At 47.4% G+C, this 15,191-nt stretch overlaps 1 pseudogene; it reads left to right on the top strand.

Annotated features, from left to right (window-relative positions):
- The first annotated feature begins 14,550 nt into the window (after window positions 1-14,550).
- LOC144496234 (U2 spliceosomal RNA) lies at window positions 14,551-14,752 on the top strand (annotated as a pseudogene).
- Window positions 14,753-15,191: the final 439 nt, after the last annotated feature.

Raw genomic sequence — 15,191 nt, 5'->3', positions numbered from 1 at the left:
GAAACTTCTTCCTATGCTACATCCATGCTCTAAGAACAACACTTCCACGGCAGTTAGCACTGCTGCCTCACAGCGCCAGGGATTAGGGTTCGATTCCCAATTGGGTCACTGTCTGTGCAGAGTCTGCACATTCTCCCCGTGTCCGTGTGGGTTTCCCCCGGGTGCTCTGGTCCTCCCACAGTCCGAAAGATGTGCTGGTTAGGTGAATTGGCCATGCTAAATTCTCCCTCAGTGTACCAGAACAGGTGACGGAGTGTGGCAACTGGGGGATTTTCACAGTAACTTCACTGCAATGTTAATGTAAGCCTACTTGTGACACTAATAAATAAACTTAAAACTTCCAGCATTGACTCCCATCCGGTGCTACTTGATTCCAATGTTTCCTAAGCATCTGAGGGCGTCTTGTCCCTGCACCCCAACCTCTACTCTCCAAGACTGATGGAGGACCTCTCTTCACCAATCTCCAGTGCAGTGTCAGAAAGCTAGGGCGTGTTCTCTGTCAAGTGTTTTGCCATTCCTGAAAGTGCCAGAGCACATGTTCAATTTTCAAATGATCCTCTCCACTTCTTGCAGCCATAATACACTTTCCCGTTGAAGTAGCAGTCGTCATTTGCAATTTTGGGTCTCGTGCTGCTGCGTGCAGCCAGTGCACCACAGGAAGAGGCCAGGCTTCGCACAGCTAACATGTAAAACACAACTTTATTCTGTTGCCTGTAACAAAACAAATAAGCACAGGTTAGATGAACAGCACAATCCTGATGCCTGGTTTTGAGGGGAAGAAGGTTTCTCCCCCATTTTGTTTGAGTCAAGAGTTTGTTAAAATTAAATAGCTAGAGAGGACAATGTCTCACAATTTTAAGTTGGATGGTCAGACCTAGGTTAGATGCCAGGGGATGGTTATTTTTCTTGAGAAGAGTAGATTTTGGACAACAGGCTGCCGTTTTGCATGGCAGATGCCGATTCACTGAATTCCTTCAAACGAGAGCTGGGCTTGTTTCTGGTTGGGATTGAGATCACGCCTACAAAATGTATCAAATGATTACAGCCGGAGTGATCTCCTGGACTCAGTTTAATTGCAAAGTGGGGTTAGAGAGACATTTTGCCAGATTTTAACCCACAAAATTGGTCTGAATGTGATCTGTCTTTCTACATCACTCCAAGAGAATCACATAGCTGCTGTGTAGAATGAGGAGTATCTATATGGTGATACACAGTTACATGGGACAGGCTGGATGGAGCAGAGGGTATTTTCCCAAGTGTTATTGTTCATATGTTCATCCAAAGCCAAGCCATTATAAAGAAATATGCATATTCTATAATCAAATTACCATTCAGGCAAGACTATGAACTGAGATGAAAGCATTCATAGGTAAGGTATCCGCTCAGATTGACTCCTGCAGCACCTCTCATATATGTTGATTAGCTCAATAAATCGAATCTGATGCTTTAAATAGTTGCCAGCCCCTTTTTTCTTTCTTCTTTTCACTTCTTACTCTTCTGTTCACTCTCTTTATGTTTGCCTTTTCTCCCAGGACCTTCACGTTTCTTTATCTCTCTGCCTAATGGTTTCCCCAGTTCCCTCCAAGTTTTCTGGTACAATGAGGACTGATTGTACCAGCTTTATGGTGCAGCCTCTCGATCTTTATGGATCTGAACACATTGGGAAGATGTTGGTTTAGGTGCATTACCGGTTTGCATTGGAAAGTGTGTCTTTAATGTACAGCCGCATCCAGCTCTACCTGCTAGTCCCAAATCATGTTACATTCACCTTTTACTCCTCTTTCCATTCACCTTAGCAGCCACTGAGGTAACAAATGTATGTTCACCAGGCTTGAATTCTTCTTTTCTTATCCTGCGCTATTGCATCGGTTGTGATATCTTCTCAAGTCTGTCCACTATGTCTCATTTATAATATCTCACTGAACCTTTAATTTCATATTTCAGACTGCTCTTCCTTTCATTTTCCATCTTACACTTTGCAGTTCAGCGTCTGATCCACGGAAACTTGAAATATGGCCAGCATGGCGGCATGGTGACACCGTGGTTAGCACACTGCTGCCTCACAGCACTAGGGATGCAGGTTCAATTTCCAGCTCGGGCCACTGTCTGTGTGGAGTTTGCATGTTCTCCCCATGTCTGCGTGGGTTTCCTTTGGGTGCTCCGGTTTCCTCCCACACTCCAAAGATGTGCAGGTTAAGTTGATTGGCCATGCTAAATTGACCCTTAGTGTCAGGGGAACTGGAAGGGTAAATGAAGTTATTGGGGTAGGACCTGGATGGGATTGTGGTCGGTGCAGACTTGATGGGCCAAATGGCCTGCTTCTGCACTGTAGGATTCTATGATTCTATGAAATTGCCATATGGATTCTGCAAAGGCATCTACTGTTAACGGGTACAATTTTGTCTTTTAAAAAATGTTCAGTAACATGAGTAAGGTGGCTATCGAGGGATATGGACCAAACGCGGGCAATTGGGACAGTTTAGACATTAAAACAAAAGGGTGGCATGGACAAGTTGGGCTGAAGGGCCTGTTTCCATGCTGTAAACCTCTATGACTGTATGACCCAATGGTGTTCCCACTTCTTGTCACGGCTTCTTGAATGATCTGACAGTAATCTCCTGTGGTTTAGAATAAAGTGAAATAGCTTCACAGTATTCCGCTGAGGAATTTGCTAATCTTGCACTGAAGTTATAGCAGGAGATCAGGGACCGACTGAGACATTCAACACTGGTATCTCACTCACTTCAATAAATTCAGCTGCCACCTCTATCATTTTCTTAAAGTTCCTAACTTTACATCAAGTAAATCAAATCGGCCGACCCTAACTGCCTTTCTGCTGAAATCACATTTCTTCAGGATTGAGGGCTCACTCTCCATAATGGCTGTTTGCTGCTTCTTCTGATTCATGCTGAATCAGTTTGTCCACCCAGACCCTAATTCTGACCAGTAATCTTCTAAACATTTCCCTGACCACCAATCTGAATATTTACAATGCATCAGTGCCCTTATTGCTGCCTCCTGTACCATTGCCTCACACTTTCCCTTTGTAGCAATTACCTTAGCTAATTTTCCCTTGTGCAGCATAGAATCATCCTTTGGTTTTATTTATCCGATTCATTAAGATCAATTAATAAATCTTTTTGAAGAGCACTAGCAGTTCACTGTTTTTTACTTGCAGAATTCGCATTTGTCAAGTGTCATGAAGGATTTGAACTCATGTACAATGTGTTGGTAGTCCACTTATTTAACCACTGTTCTATGTTATTTAATGTACGGAATCCACTAACATGACCTTTGAACAATGTTACTTATTGTATAGAACCCATTAACATAACCATTGTGCTATGTTACTTAATGTATGGAATTTGGGCAAAGGAAACCAACAAGAGGGGCGCGATTCTCCCAGCCTGTGGTGCTGCTTGAGTAGCGCAGCGGGCCAGGAGACATCAGTGGAGACCATTTTGCGGGCTTCCCCACTGGGTGCCACAGTCTCCGTGCATCTTCCAGCCGAAGATTATCAGTGTCATCAGCTCCACGCCAGAAATCGGACCGAAGTCTCCGGGCCCGCTGGCATCTCCCCCACCAAACCCCCGCCTCGTCCCCCTCCCCTGGCCAGGAGTGGTTCACTCCAGTGGGGTTTACAACTGCTCCCCGCTAATGGGATACAGACGGACGATCCCACTGGAGGGAACAGAGGCTATTGAGGTCTAGCAGGGAGCTCAGGGGTAAAGGGGTATGCCTTTGGGCAGTGCCAGCCAGGCAGTGCCAGCCGGGCACTCTTGCACTGTCCAAGGGGGCACCATGGCACTACCCACCGGGCATCGGTTTGTGCCAAGGGGGAAAGGCCAGAGAAGAATGAGCCTATTGTGGGGCTGGGCCTATTCGGGGCTGATCTATGGGGGTGTGGGTTACCCACTCCCACTCTGCATTTAGGATTGGTGGCAGAGGGAGGGAGGATGACGATCGGGGCTGGCCATCCGGGTGGGGGGGGGGGGGGACGGCGGGGCTGCCAGGGTGGGGGGGGGGCGGGGGCAGCGGTCAGGGCTGCAGGAAAGGGGGGGTCAGGACTGTCGGGGGCGGGGCGGTGTCAGGACTGTCGGAGGGATGGTCGGGGTTACCGGAGGGGATCGGGAGATCGGGGCTGGATGGGCAGTGGATCGGAGAAATCGGGGATGGCTGGGGTGGGGGGGGGGGGGGGCAGAGATCAGGGCTGCAGGAAAGGGGGGTCAGGACTGTCGGGGGGGGTGGTCGGGGTTACCGGAAGGGATCGGGGAAATCGGGCTGGCCAGGGTGGGGAGGGGGAGGGTGGGAGACTTTGGGGCTGGCCAGGGAGATCCGGGAGGCCAGCGATTTGGGGGGGGCAGGTGGGGGTCAGAGGGGCAGTGATGGGGGATTGCTGGGCTGACCAGTCATCAGGAGGCTGGCTATCCGGGACCACTACGCATTCACAGATCCCCGTGCTGACAGATCGACACATGCGCAGTTGCTCACTCAGCACCAAGCTGCCGGCATCTCGGGTGGAAAGTCCCCTGATTTTCAGAGTGAATCACACTAGGGCACTCTATGATGGACATAATATCGGAGATTCATTCTGGAAATCCCGCTAAAAAAATCAGCGGGAGTTACTCCTGTTTTCACGCAAATCGGGGACTTAGAATGTTTTTGGAAGAATGCCGACTGAGCTGTTTTAATATTTATAGAAGAGGGGACTTTGGCATATTCAGTGTAATCTGCCTTTAAACCCATCGGCATAATGTACAGCAGTGGTGGAAAGGACAAATAGATGTATTGCTGAAAAGATAAAGTGCAAGTCCCAAGAAGTGATAATTAAAAACAGAAATTGCTGGAAATATAATACTGACAAGGTCAGGCAGCATCTGTGGAGAGAGAAACAGAGTTAACATTTTCAGTCAAAAACTTTTTTTGTCAGAGGTAGGTTTGGTCCCCTTTCACTTTGATAAGGTGTATATAGTTTATCTCAATATTTACAATGTTCTTTTGCAAGTGAGCAGTATGTCACACTCACTTTAAAGTGAAGAGACATTAAGGATGGAATATTGTGTTCTCTGCTGTGCTCTAAAACAATATTGATTCTGCACAGCAGACTAACAATCCAGGAAGGCTGGGATTGCTAGCAAATTACTCTGTGTAATGCTACTGGCAGGGGGGTCAGCGTAATCAAGACATCCTGCTGATTGAATCTGGTTTCTGGATAGGTTTGGATTGACCCGAAAAACAACAGGACATGCTCTAAGTACTTTTCAGGCCAATCAGTATTCACAGATAGAGGAACAGAGTTAATAGGTAGAATGTTGGATTCACATTGGAGCCCAGACTGGAGATGGGAAGGTCCGGAAATTGGCACTGGGGAGTGACGTGCCAGACTGCCAGTATATTCCAATCTCTGATCTGTTTTTGTTCCAGACAGAGCATGGTGGTGGTTTGGGAGGGGAGACAGGGTTGCAGTGGGAGTTGTGTGATGGTGCGGGGCAGTGATGGTTACCCACCCTCAAAATCAAACAGCCTGGGCCAATTAAATAGCCTATTAAAGAGTGGCCAACTGGAATTGTTGGCACATGGGCCTCCCAGTGAGGCTGAAACATGGCCAGGGAATTGCACTGGCCTCCCAGACGCAGACCAGGATGGGGCAGCGTCCATTCCACTAGGTACGTTTGTTTCCACACTTGCCATGTTTCTCTGGCCACAGCTGTGGCTACTGACTATCCAGTGGAGAGAAGGCCTCTCCACAATAATGGCCTGGCAACTGTGGCCATTTTGAATTGAAAATGTCTTTCCTCCTCTTCTGGAGGCACCTCTGTTCTTTATTGTTGCTGCTATTAGTGGCAAGAAAGGATTTGCAATCACAGTACCTAAAGTCAGTGAACAAAGACAAATATTATAACATTACTTAGATTTTGAAATTATCTAACACTTTGGAATTCAATACTGAATCATTTGCAGTGGGAGTTGCCACAGCTATTCTCAAAATGAAATTATACATTGCAGCTTTCTCTCAGTCAACGGAGAGTGTTTGTGACCTTGTATAATGGTCATGGTATTGCAAGTGCAGTGACAGTTTATGATTTGTCATACAAGCTTTTGAGCTTGGGGATCATGCCAAAACTCGGGGCTTTTAATACGAGAGCTAAATTTATGAATGTTCTAAGTCCCAACCAAACTGAATTGCATGTAAATGTGTTGGACCATTAAAATTCTGGTAGTATTGCTTCCTTTCAAAACTCTGTGTTGGCTGCATTCAGTCCTGTTGTCAAAAAACAATTTATTTTCTTTGCCATTATTCTTCCTTCCCTTTCTCAAGATACTGACAACCTTCCTGGGGTATTGATGCGCGTTATCACACACGAGGCTTGAGATGCTCAAGGAAATAAAGGCTTTTATTTACTATTACAACGAAGCTACCATGTATAGCACACGATCCCAGACTGAGGGGTCCCAGACAGAGCAGTGACCTTTATACCTCTCCCAGGAGGCGGAGCCCGACTGGGATGTACCATAATAACTATAATACAGGTGTAACAGCCCAACCCTAACCCCAACAGCAACAAGTAGAACAACCCATCCCTAACCCCAACAGCAACATATATACAGACTCGTAGTACTGGCCAGACCCTGGCTTAGTACTACCTAGTGGGAACCAACGATGGTTCACCACATTCACCCCTCCTTTGAAGACAAAGGCCGGCGGGGTAAAACAAAACAGAATAATTTGTCATCAGTCTATAAGTTCAGACGGTCAGGGGGACCGCACCATCGTTGTGACCTCCTCAACACCGGTGATTACACCGGAGTAGGCACTCGCGGTGGCATTCTCCCCAAGGCGATGTCCAACGGTTCCTCCACAGTCTCACGGGCCGGCTGACCCCGAGGTGATGATAATCCGTTGAGTTCCGACACGCCCTGAAGTGGTGACCATCTCCTGGACTCAGGCAAGCTGTACACGGGAGTAAAAGGGTTAAGTAATGGTCCCGATGCTGCCCGCGACGTGTCCGGAGGGGAAACAAGAGCTATGGGTTTTGTAACAGGAGGTATGGGAGCAACAGGGGTTTCTACGTCCCCTGCTGGCGCCAGGTCTCGAATCGAGACCGTGTCCTCTCGCCCGTCAGGGTATGCCACATAGGCATACTGAGGGTTGGTGTGGAGGAGATGGACCTGTTCGACCAACGGGTCGGACTTGCGGGCCCTTACATGTCGCCGCAGGAGGAGAGGTCCTGAGTACGTCAACCAAGACGGTAATGAGGCCCCAGAGGAAGACTTCCGAGGGAATGAAAACAGCCTCTCATGAGGAGTAGCGTTGGTTGCCGTACACAGGAGTGAGCGTATGGAATGGAGCGCATCAGGGAGCACCTCTTGCCAACGGGAGACTGGAAGGCTTTTTGACTTCAACGCCAGTAAGACAGCCTTCCAGACTGTAGCATTCTCACGTTCCACCTGTCCGTTACCCCTAGGGTTGTAGCTCGTGGTTCTACTAGAGGCAATCCCGTATGAGAGCAGGTATTGCCTCAAGTCATCACTCATGAACGGAGAGCCCCTATCGCTGTGAATGTAGCAGGGGTACCCGAACAGAGTAAAAAGATCACGGAATGCCTTGATAACCGTGGCAGTGGATGTATCAGAGCAGGGAATAACAAAAGGGAATCTCGAGTACTCATCAATGATGTTGAGGAAGTACACATTCCGATCTGTCGAGGGAAGAGAGGCCTTAAAGTCGACACTCAGTCTTTCGAAGGGACGAGTGGCCTTGACTAGTTGTGCCCGGTCAGGTCGGTAAAAGTGCGGTTTGCATTCCGCGCATACCCGACAACTTCTCGTTATGGACCTGACATCCTCCACCGAGTAGTGCAGATTGCGAGCTTTTACGAAGTGGTAGAGCCGAGTGACCCCAGGATGGCATAGGTCATTATGGAGAGCCTGCAAACGGTCCTCCTGTATACTGGCGCATGTTCCACGCGACAGGGCATCCGAGGGCTCGTTGAGTTTCCCTGGACGATACATGATGTCGTAATTATAGGTGGAGAGTTCGATTCTCCACCTCAAGATCTTGTCGTTCTTGATCTTGCCCCGCAGCGTGTTATTGAACATGAACGCCACGGACCGCTCGTCCGTGATCAGGGTGAACAGTTTTCCCGCCAAAATGTAATGGCGCCAATGCCTGACGGCCTCCACAACGGCCTGGGCCTCCTTTTCCACCGCTGAATGTCGGATTTCGGGGCCTTGGAGGGTGCGGGAAAAAAAGGCGACGGGCCTGCCCGCCTGGTTAAGTGTGGCGGCCAGGGCAAAATCAGATGCATCGCTCTCCACCTGAAAGGGGATGGACTCATCAACAGCGTGCATCATGGCTTTCGCGATGTCGGCTTTTAGTTTATCAAAGGCCAATCGAGCCTCTGGTGTTAGGGGAAAAGAGGTGGACTTGATGAGCGGACGGGCTTTTTCCGCGTAATTGGGAACCCACTGTGCATAGTAAGAGAAGAAGCCTAAGCATCTTCTCAGTGCTTTTGCGCTAGTGGGCAGGGGAAGTTCAAGGAGGGGATGCATACGGTCTGGATCAGGGCCAATGACCCCGTTTTCCACCACGTATCCGAGGATGGCTAAACGGCGCGTACGAAATACACACTTCTCCCTGTTGTAGGTCAGATTCAGGCGAGATGCAGTGCGTAGGAACTTAAGGAGATCTGTGTCGTGGTCCTGCTGGTCATGGCCGCAGATGGTGACGTTATCCAGGTACGGGAAGGTAGCCCGCAGTCCGTTACGGTCCACCATTCGGTCCATAGCACGCTGGAAGACCGAGACCCCATTGGTGACACCAAAAAGAACCCTGAGAAAGTGATACAAGCGACCATCCGCCTCAAAAGCCGTGTATTGTCGGTCCTCTGGGCGAATGGGGAGTTGGTGGTAGGCAGACTTGAGGTCTATGGTGGAGAACACCCGCTAATGCGAAATCTGGTTGACCATGTCAGATATGCGCGGGAGGGGATACGCATCCAGCTGCGTGTATCTATTAATGGTCTGGCTGTAGTCAATGACCATCCAGGGTTTGTTCCCACTCTTGACCACCATGACCTGCGCTCTCCATGGACTAGCGCTAGGTTGTATGATCCCTTCCTTGAGGAGCCGCTGAACTTCAGATCGAATGAAGATCCGATCCTCAGCGCTATAACGCCTACTCTTAGTCGCGATGGGCTTGCAGCCTGGCACAAGATTCTGGAACAGGGAGGGTGTGGTAATCTTCAGCGTCGAGAGGCTACAGGCGGGGCGCGTTGGGCAATTTGGAAGCTGCTGTTCTCCCACTGAAAGCGGAGGGAGTGGCCCACCGTACTGTAGGGTTACACTCTTCAAGTGGACCATGAAATTTAGTCCGAGGAGTATTGGCGCGCAAAGGTGCGGCAACACCAGGAGCTTGAAGCGCTCGTAAACCGTGCCCTGCACCGTTAAATTTACCACGCAACTCCCTAGCACGGTGACAGACCAGGACCTTGATGCCATCGAAATCGTCTTTTTGACAGGTTGGATCTGGAGGCCATACCGCTTCACAGCATCTGGGTGAATAAAACTCTCAGTGCTCCCGCTGTCAAACAGACAATAAATCAAGTGTTTGTTTACCTGAATGTCCATTATAGACTTGTCGAGTCTGTGAGGCTTGGCCTGGTCTAGGATGATCGACGCCACTGATGGTTTGTGAGTGCCACTGCAGGCAGCTGAGATAGATGAAGATGACCCCTGCTGGTCGTTCGCGGTCGGTGCCGACCAACATGGCTGCTCCCACAGGTCGCACGTGGGTGATGGTGCCAAAATCAGCGACCCCTGGTGGTCGCGCATCTCTTGCGACTCCGTCGACTGTAATGGCGGCGTCCTGGCCTCGCACGTGGACGAAACCCTCGACGATGCCGACGACGAAGAACCGGGCTCCGGGGAGTCGCAGGCCGCACCGCTGTTCCTGGAAGTAAGTTTGGATCGACATACCTTCGAATAGTGCCCCTTCTTACCGCAGGCGGAGCACAACACAGCTTTAGCGGGACATCGCTGCCGAGTGTGCTTCACTCCCCCACAGAAGTAACACCGCGGGCCGCCCGGAGCTGCTGCCGTCGTCAGGCCCGAATGTGGGCACGCCATCATGCAGCTTTTCGAACCCGCCTGCCACGTTGTCTCCACGTGGTCTTCGGGATACAATACTAGGCTTTTGGAGGCCGTCTCCAATGTATCCGCTAGTTCTATCGACTTAGTGAGATCAAGATTACCTTGCTCCAACAGTCTGAGTCGGATATAAGATGATCCGATTCCCGCCACAAACGCATCTCGAGCGAGGTCGTTCATGTTCTGGTCTGCCGACACTGCTTTGCAGTTACAGCCCCTGGCTAGCTGTAGGAGCTTGTTCGCGTACTCTTCTGTCGTTTCGCCGGGCTGCCGTCGTCGAGTGGCTAAGAGGTATCGAGCATGCATCTCGTTTGGCGGTTTAATGTAACGCTTCTTAAGAAGCTCGAGGGCCCTTGTGTAGTCGGTGGCCGCACGGATCGCGAGATATACGGTGTCGCTTACCCTCGCGTGGAGGACCCGGAGTCTGTCGTCGTCTGCGGTGACCGCTGCGGAGGCTGCAAGGTAGTCCTCAAAACATTTCAACCAGTGGTCGAAGGTGTTAGAGGCGCCCGCCGCACGTGGATCCAGTGTAAGACGTTCGGGTTTTAACATTTGCTCCATACTCTCTGTATCGTTTTCTTTCTTTTTTTTTAACGACGAGAATTTAATTAATAGTAAATAAAATTGATGCGCGTTATCACACATGAGGCTTGAGATGCTCAAGGAAATAAAGGCTTTTATTTACTATTACAACGAAGCTACCATGTATAGTACACGATCCCAGACTGAGGGGTCCCAGACAGAGCAGTGACCTTTATACCTCTCCCAGGAGGCGGAGCCCGACTGGGATGTACCATAATAACTATAATACAGGTGTAACAGCCCAACCCTAACCCCAACAGCAACAAGTAGAACAACCCATCCCTAACCCCAACAGCAACATATATACAGACTCATAGTACTGGCCAGACCCTGGCTCAGTACTATCTAGTGGGAACCAATGATGGTTCACCACAGGTATGGCATGCAAGCCATGTCAGTGAATGCCAATTGCATACTCAATAATGAGAACATCAAAATTGAACCCAATCGTAAAGGTACAAGTTAAAGTCTGTATTCTTTTGGGTTGTCCATTGTTGGTTATTCTGAAAAGCAGTTTAAACATTTTGCATTTAGGATTATGCCAGTCCAGCCCAACACCTAATTATCTGACAGCATATTCCAGGGTTGCAACAATGGGATTGCTTTTCAATAAGAGGTGGACACAAGTGGGGGCAAATCTTAATGAACGGATGCAGGGATTGTGATGTGTGCCTAACTCAAGGGGCAGAATTCTTCCCGAAAAATTTGAAGTGTCAAATGTGCATGAAAACTGGAGTAATTCATGCTGGTTTTTTCAGTGAGAGTTCAGAGAAAAATCTACCACACTCTGTGCACTGCAGTAGCTGCCTGCATGAGTATCATTAAATTTCAGAGGGCAGGGCCTATCCGCGCTGGAAAGGCTGAAATCAGCACACTGAGCAGGTTACTGCGTGTGCGCCGATATGCCAGTGCCGAGATTGACGCATGCGCAGTGACTCCTCACTGACACCCTCCCGATCGCTGGCCTGCCCCGCAACCCTCACATTGAGGGTGGGATTCTTCAGTCTCGTCTGTGGGAGGACTCATTGCAAATGAGAATGGAAAATCTGACTTCCTAGCCGAAACCTCATTCACTTTCAGCAGCACTGGAAATTCCCAGCTGTGACGAGGATAGAAGATCTTAGCCAGATGGTCTTGTCAGAACCTGTCAATTTGCAAACTTGGAGTGATTGTACTGTATTTTCTCGGGTACTTATGCCAATTTATTTAGGGTTGCTCCTAGCAATCATAGAGCCTGTTTAAGCGTGCAGACCTTTATCAGAATACTCTTTAAATCCTGGTAAGCTGGCACTGTGACTCAGTTGGTTGGAGGGGGGGTGTTGGTGTGGTGCATCCAGAACTAAAGGTGCATTAAAAGAAACATTTAAAATGAATAACTCCACTTATCTGTAATTGAGCTAATGGTAGAATTCAAAACTGTGTCTTCAGCTCACAAACTCAAAGGCGCAATGGCTTTGCTGAAATTGTGCCACAACATTAGGCCTCTCCACTCGCCCCATCATTGGACCCATGCAACTCCATGGCAGAGCAGGTTTCCACTGCAGCCAGCAACATAGTTTTAAATGTAGTCAGCAGCGTTCACCCTTGCTTCACCACTGACCAAGGGATCCACACCAATAAGCCATGCAAACTGACTTGCTGGTTTTTGCTATGCCTTTATCACTGAGTAAAGTCTAACCTTTGCATTTCAGGCCTCGAATGTGTTGGGTTCAAGCCTGTGCTTTGCAGCCCTATGTTTAAAACCATACTGCTCTGTGACGCTAGTGTGCCTTTAAAAAATGTATTTTTTAAAGTCATGTTTTCTGCAGTTTGTAAGCAGGCCTTTTGGATTCATTGTGACACCGGCTGTCTGCTTAGAAGTCTTTTTATTGCTGCTTCAATGGTTTAAATGGGGCTTTGTTTATTTTTACTCTGGGCCTCATGCAGTGTCTGGGATTTTACCACCTTTTGAATTGTTAGGGGGAAGATTGATTGACAAGACAAAGTCAGCTGGTTCCTCCATAGAAAAATCCAAAGATTAATTTTCAGTTTTGGTTCAGAGTCAGAAGCTGTCCTGGTTGTCAAGTTGTAGGCAGGTTTCCTCTCTCTCTCCCTCTCTCTCTCTCTCTGACTGGTATTATAGATTCTGCTGGTTAGCTGGATGCAGGTCTTCTTGCCTTCCTGGAGTGAGAATTCGGTCTCTTGCAGTGGTTCATTGGCTACAAGCTAGGGGCCAGCAATGGCATTATCTCTACCTTGAGGGCTGCTGGAATTTACAAGGCTGGGAAATCGGAGTTTCATTTCTCCAACCAAAGGACTAAATTCCCGCATCACATGAGCATTCGTATTTTCTGTGCTAAACGTATGGAAAGGGTATGTTTTAAGGGGATTTTTTGGTTGGAACATTTCATATATTTGTCAAGGGTTATACAATATCATGGGGTTTTTTTCTTGTTTGCAATTGGTAAAAGTTATTGCTATACATTAACTATATTCTTAAATAAACTTTGCTTGATAAAAGCTCCCTAGAGGTTCATTTGAATCATACCTGAAGTGAAACATCTCATGTTTACCCTAGCCAAATTCAAATTGCAAAACATATGATCCAGACAGACTTCATAAAGCACTTTGGAGTCTCTGACCTGAATTATAACAGCTCCATGACCATGGATTTCCTTTAGTCTTTTGCTGTTATTTCTAACTGTAAGAAGTCGAGGAAAACTGTTGCTGACACCTTTGTTCACAAAAAGTGACTCACAGGCTTGTCAATCAAACCTCTCTCTCTCTCTCTCAAAAGTACAATCTCTGTAGACATTGCAAGCTTTGCTCACATTATCCTCAGATTTGTGTGGTTCAAGTCTTTGGCCAGGTCACAATGTTAAGAATCCTGTTAATGTTAAACGCAAGGGTATCCTATAACCCAGAAGGGTAACTTGGAACGCCAGTTCTGAGTGGTGTATATTTTCAATTTGGTACAATGTGAGAAAAGATATACAAACCAGGGAGGAACAGTAGAGCCCTGTTGTGATCATTTAATAAAAAATATTTGTTACCTTAAAAGAAAACACATGACAAGGAAGACAAAAATACACTATAACAGTACATTTATCTAGAACAATGGCTATATGCACACAGTATCTCATGAAGTTACCCCTTCTTCCCAACTACCTTTGTTTCCTGAACTCTGAGAAATGCCACTATTCCCAAACAATATCCAATATTACATAACTTGGTGAGCTAAATCCAGCAGATAGTTACCACACCATAGGTTATTTTCCAGGTTGGGAAAGCCATCTTCAGTTTCGGTGTAGAAATTCTTCTCTGGCAGAGTTTTGATTTTAAATAGCAGCCTTTCAACAACAGCTTGTCTTCGGAAGAGATGGATTTCTACAGCTGGATGTGGCTCTGATGGTCGCTGTTTCTCTGCCCTCTTCAGTTATCTCGTTATGGATATACAAATTTATCTCTTTGATTTTACCCACCCTCTGGACCAGTCTTTTAGCAAAGAGGTGCAAATTATTTCCTATCTATCCACTTTGAGGTCACCTCTTCTATACACCTTTATTTTTCCCTCGGTAAACCCTTGTTTTCCATCTGCTACACTAATTTTGCATATCAAAAACACCCCTTTAGACAGTTTGACTTATCAGTTCATCTTTTATCTGATTTTCAAATTTTATTTTATTCTAATTTCATTTTTTAATCTTGATTTTCCTAATTTCTTCACAACAGACTCAGCTATATTAAATGGTGTAGAAAGCATATGCGCTAAAAATGAGGAGGCCACATTAGCATCAGCATGAGCTTTAGTTATTTGAATATACAAACAATAGTTATGTCATCACTTCTCGGCCTTTTGGCTAAGATCAAGTGTAGTTATGCGGATGCTGCACTTGATTGAGGTCATTAGGTTACATTGAAGCTTCATATGTTTCATATGAAGCAATTTTTAAAAGCGGTATCTCGGCCTTTTGGCTAAGATGCAAATGAGCTCAAGTCTTGGAGGAGGAATTGCTTTCCCTCCTCCGATCAGCTTGGCTCATGTAGATCAGCCCCAGGGCAGGATAAATGGTCGCTTGCCCTGTCTTGCCAGCCTGGATCGGAAATGTCTCAACTTGTTGAGACTCTGAATTGGACTTGATTTGATTGAATTGGAAAAGTATTTTAAAAAATTTTTTGGGTAAGATCAGGGGGCATAGGTTTAAAGTGCGAGGGGCAAGGTTTAAAGGAGATGTACGAGGCAAGTTTTTTACACAGAGGGTGGTGAGTGCCTGGAACTCGCTGCCGGGGAGGTAGTGGAAGCAGATACGATAGTGACTTTTAAGGGGCATCTGGACAAATACATGAATAGGATGGGAATAGAGGGATTTGGTCTCCGGAAGGGTAGGGGGCTTTAGTTCAGTCAGGCAGCATGGTCGGTGCAGACTTGGAGGGCCTATTCCTGTGCTGTAATTTTCTTTGTTCTTTTATCAAGCATCTGA

The sequence above is a fragment of the Mustelus asterias genome, chromosome 7, assembly GCF_964213995.1.
Source record: "Mustelus asterias chromosome 7, sMusAst1.hap1.1, whole genome shotgun sequence".
In the NCBI taxonomy this organism is placed as follows: domain Eukaryota; kingdom Metazoa; phylum Chordata; class Chondrichthyes; order Carcharhiniformes; family Triakidae; genus Mustelus; species Mustelus asterias.
This window is presented reverse-complemented; position numbering and strand designations above follow the sequence as displayed.